This window comes from Coffea eugenioides, chromosome 10 (genome assembly GCF_003713205.1).
Source record: "Coffea eugenioides isolate CCC68of chromosome 10, Ceug_1.0, whole genome shotgun sequence".
In the NCBI taxonomy this organism is placed as follows: Eukaryota; Viridiplantae; Streptophyta; class Magnoliopsida; order Gentianales; family Rubiaceae; genus Coffea; species Coffea eugenioides.
The window spans coordinates 26865440-26870609 of record NC_040044.1 but is presented as its reverse complement, the minus strand read 5'-3'; the positions used below and the strand labels follow the sequence as shown (position 1 = coordinate 26870609).

General features: G+C 35.6%; 1 long non-coding RNA gene across 1 annotated transcript; it reads right to left on the bottom strand.

The window, feature by feature from the left end:
- Positions 1–485: 485 nt before the first annotated feature.
- LOC113748649 lies at positions 486–4398 on the bottom strand. Its single transcript, XR_003464426.1, has 2 exons — positions 3984–4398; positions 486–760 (listed from the first exon to the last, which is right to left on the bottom strand). It is a non-coding gene; the product is annotated as an uncharacterized LOC113748649 (long non-coding RNA).
- Between the last annotated feature and the right edge of the window lie 772 nt (positions 4399–5170).

Below are 5170 nucleotides of genomic sequence, written 5' to 3'. Positions count from 1 at the left end.
TTTCATAGGCATTTATTAATGCTATTTGAATGTGCAAACGTTAAGATTATATATCTGCATTTTTAGAATTCGTTACTTGTTGAGCCTCAAAGTTATTCTTGAATTGTGTCAAGTGCAACAAATATCCAATATGTTACTAGTAGAAGGATTAAACGTGGTAGGCCTCCGAAGCTCAAATTTGATGCTCAAAAATAATTAGTTGGCTTGTTCTTCTTTGGTTATAAAATCTTATAATATTGTTTAAATTCATATGCAATTTAAATGCTTGGTGTGAAATATTTAGAGATCTTCCTATATGTGACGACCCCACTTCCCTCAAGGGCGAACCCCAGAGGTTAGCGGACCGCCTGCCTAGCTCTCGCTAGGACTCACTCACTAACATTAATTCCAAAGTAAGAACGAAACTCCCCAATAGATATTACAAGCCATCCCAATTCACAAAAACTCCATACTTATATATACGACTAAGCGAAATGAAATGCAAGTAGTTCAATCACTTCTCTAAGTATAAATAGGATTGCAATTACTTAAAATAAGGACTACAATGTTTGAATTCCTTATTCTTTGGATAGCAAATCAATAACGCTAAAACTCTTCAATATAACCTCTACATGCTACCAATCATCCGAATATACAAACCAAAATACAGACCAAAAGATAAGAACTTGTAAACTAATACCATAATACAGTGTCGTCCAAATACAAGATTAAGATTTCCTATTACAACTAGCACTATTCTTGTCCTTGTCATCCTCGTACCCTGTTAAGGAAAACAAATGAAGGGATGAGCTAAAAGCTCAGTGAGGTTCCAAGAGAACAACAAGCAATTAGGCATTTTAGCATTCACATGATAGCATGATCACATTTTTCATAAAGAACATAACATCCAGACAACTCATTTAACCATGTACAGTCGATAACACATGCATATAAAAGGATACAGTCTGTTCTCGGGAACAGGTTCCGTCACAACTTGTTCAGAATCTGTTGACACTCCGTCAACCATGGAATCATAACAAGTCCAGTAGATCACCACTTAACTCCAACCTCCATCCACCAATCAACCCCCTACCGGGCCCGAACTCCAAACATAAACAGTGGTGATAATACTCGAGTATACCAATTAGTCGAGGAAATAACACTCCACTCGACAAAACAGTAGACCCAGGGTTCGTTATCTAATCGACCAGGCCCTTGCCGGCTCGACTCGATTAACTAGCCTATGAGGTTTAGGATCCAGGCCGTTACTTTCAACTCATGCGCATGAATCTCAGTTCACTTGTAAACAATTCACTTATAGTAGTAAAACAGGAATTCAGTCAAGTTAGGTCGAGTATGATAAAGTACACACTCACCTATGTAATAACAAGTCAATTCAAGTAACAGGTCATATTTGTGCAACAAGTAGCATGGAACTTGCAGTTGGAACACTCACTAGTTCAAGCAAAAATAGCGTCAAAAGTTTCCTCCTGGATTGTCCCCTTGATCAGACAAGCCCTAAGAATAACCAAGTGAACAGAATTCATAATTTAGACTCGGCTATGAGTCGTATACCTCTCCAAGTTAATTTTTTTCAAAACCCAACATACACAACCATATTTAGAATGCAAATCAAGGAAAAATTTAAGTATATTCTAGGGCAAAAACTCAAGTAGGGTTTTGAAGTGTATAAGAGCATTTTGAACTCAAGAAACATGAATAACCAACAAGTTCCTTATTCGCTTCATGGCAGGAAATTTTCCAGCGGCGAACCAATGAAAGAAACAAGGTTTTCTCAAGTCAAGTCAGCGAGGTTGTGTCCAAAAGACTTTCAACCGAAAGACGTTGAAGCTAAAAGGTAGCAAGGTGCAAAACTGCCCTCCAAATCAGAATTTTTCGCAGCCATGAAACAAGTACAATCATGAGGTTTTCACCTCCCAATCTTCATAGTTTTCATTCAAATTCATGCGCAAAAGGCTCCTCCAAAGTTTGGAACAAGTTTTGGCCAAAACCAATTACTAAAAGGTTAGAAAAACAACAATGTAATAGGCTGCACTCTCCATCGACAAACAAGTACAATTTTAGCCAGCAATTTGGAAGAAAATCGCAATGAAACCCTTCCATGTCAACCAAAATGCAATACATAAGCAAAGCTTAAAGGTTCACTAAGCATATTAGGCAAGTACATCACCAAATCAGTCCAAAATCAAGGTAGTAAGCTGCCCCAAAATTTGGACAGCATAACCCCTGTTTTATCCTATATTTCCTCTCCAAATTCAATACAAAATTTCATGGCCAAACCATCCAAATCAAGACCACAAATGATAGGCTTTACAAACTACTAATTTCAGACCATAAAGCCACCAAAAATAAACAAGTATTCAACTCACATGTCTCCATACCAAGGCTGGCCATCAAGCAAAAGTTCAACTCTACAAGCTGAAATTTCCGAATGCAAACTAATCGAACATGTACAAGCTAGAAAAATCACATGACATGGCTAACATTTATATTAAACATGATATTAACATATTAACACTCATTTTCCTCAACTAAAACTGGAAATTTATCGCTTGGGACATGAAACATGTGGAAGTGAAGTTTTCACCTCTCAACCTTTCATTTTCTACTTCAATTCACTACTCATACCAAAATTAATGTCTAATCATATGTTTAAGACATTAACAAGATGATTTCATCACACAAAGCCAATTGTAAAGCTAAACAAAATCACTATCTCTTTCGGTCAGCCTTGAGTAGAATTCCAACTATGAAAACAGTGAACTAAATGGAGTTTAAACCACTTAAGGTCCATGGTTTTGGTTTATTTCCAACACATACTTGTAGTTTAAAAGTCTTCTAGGGTGTTTTGAGCAAATTGAGCTTAACATCATCTTGAAAAATTTAGCGATCAAAGCTGAAATTCCAACAAGCATTCTTTCTTTGGAAAAATCATAACTTAAGTTATAAATGTCAAAAACTCATACAAATTATCTCGTTTAAAACTAGACTTGAAATACTAACAATTTTTAGAAGACATGTCAAGGATATTTGGTTCATAAGTTAATCCAAATTGAGTCACAAGTTACCACAACATCCCAATTTTTACTTGTTCACGACCGATTTTTCAGTCAACTTTGCTGATTTTCTGGTGCATTTATAAAACAAACCACAGCTCCAATTTTATACCGTTGGAAAGATCTATGAGTATAGTTTCAAACACAATTGACGGCACTCAATTTCGATTTTTCTACACTAAGTTATGATCCGTTTACTAAAACTGTCCAGTGGTGACTGTTACCCGAATTTCCAGCTTTCACAAGAGTTATTTCAACTTTATCTCTGCAAATCTCACCTCTAAACCAGCAATTTGCAATCAAGATCAAAACCAACATGCTATATATCATACAAAACAAGAAATATAACAGTTAGAGTGTGACTTCCTAGTGGAAACTCCTCAAACGGACGAGACAACAAGCTGTGACAAGGATGGAGCAAAGTTCCTCCAATTTTCCTCAAGCTGTCTTCACTTTTTTTTTTTTTTTTTATCAAAACAACACCTTTCTTACTTAGCTTCATCCAGAAGTCACACAATCACATGTTTATAATATAAGGTATGGTATTAATCGAGCATTTCCTAGCAAAACTTAACAAAAATTGCAAATAAGGGTTGAAAATTGATAGCTCAACTCTCTCGGCTTCCTCCTAAAAATTCCAGCAGCCAAAACTATTGCATACATGAAATATTTCTGCCAATATTCAGCTATCAAAAGAATAACTGATTCCCTAGCAAACATCCAGCAAAATAAACCAAAAGCTAAAAGAGATGGCAGCCTTGACTAGTTCGATTCAACCTGGAAACTTTCCAGCTACAAACAAGCTATTCCCACTAGTTTCTACCTCTATCAAACTTCAAATCAAACATATAAGGAAACAAGCTATTCCCACTGTATTCACATCTCTTTAAAGTATAAGGAAAGATTGAAGTTTTTCAGCCATATTACCTTATTTTTCTGCTACAAATCAAGCTAGAAGTTGGCTCACCTTCTTGATTCCTCCATGGTTCAAGCAAGCTGAAAAAAAAAATGCAGACTGTCCACTTCCTTCTCCTTCGGTCTAGGTTTCCTCCGTTTTCTTCACCTCCCAATATGGCTTTCTTGTCTCTTTCTCACTCATGGTTTAGGCTTGACGAAATAGGGAGATTTTGTGGAATTACCATGGCTAAATCAGCCTTAACTCTTGGCTGATGATAAGAAAGAGAGGATGAAGTTTTTTTTTCTCAACTCTCTTCTCTCTCTCGGCTCCAACATGAAGTGAAGAAAGGGGAAATTGGCTGTCGGTTAAGCTGAATGGAAACAAGAAGGAATGGAAGCTATTTTGACTTGGTCAAATATGTTTGGTCAAAATTTGTGGCTTGAGCAAATCATCCCTCTCTTTCTCTCGGTTGAAGACTGGTCTAGGAGCTCTTGGTCAAGATAAGAAGATTATGGCTGATTTTTCCACTCCATTGTCGGCCAAGAGGTAAGAAAAGGAATGAAATGTCTTGGTCTATTTTGCTTCCAAGGTGAAGACTAAAACTAGTCTTGATCAAAGTCAAAAATCCAATAATTCTAAAAGTAATTAGCTAAGATTAACCCTTCATTTCCACTCAAATAGAGTTTGCACAACCAAATAAGTTTGACTACTTCAATTAAACCCCTTGCAAATGTTTTTGAAATTATTGGACGGAAACAAGAAGGTATAAAATCATATATAAATCATTTTCCAATTACTAAGAAATATAATTCATTCAAAGTAGAAAATTTCAAAACAAATACGTTTCGAAAACACCTTGTAGCACAATAACCCCTTTTGTACAAATCTCCCTCTAGTTCACAAAATTTATCGCACCTACCTCGCTAGTTGGACGAATTGGTATATCACCCCAAGAAAACCAACATGCAATAAATTGAATGAGGCAATAGGAGTAAAATCACGATTCAACCGTTAGATTAACCAAAGATTCAAGGCAATTAGATTAGAATACAAATATATATATATATATATATATATATACAATTTTTGAGAATATCAATATAAATATAATTTTCGGGTTCTCACACTATATAATAGGAAAGTCAGGAATTTGTCCTAAAAGGAATTAGTCTAGAGTTATAATAAATCAAGTAAAATATATTAAAAAAAGTCATAT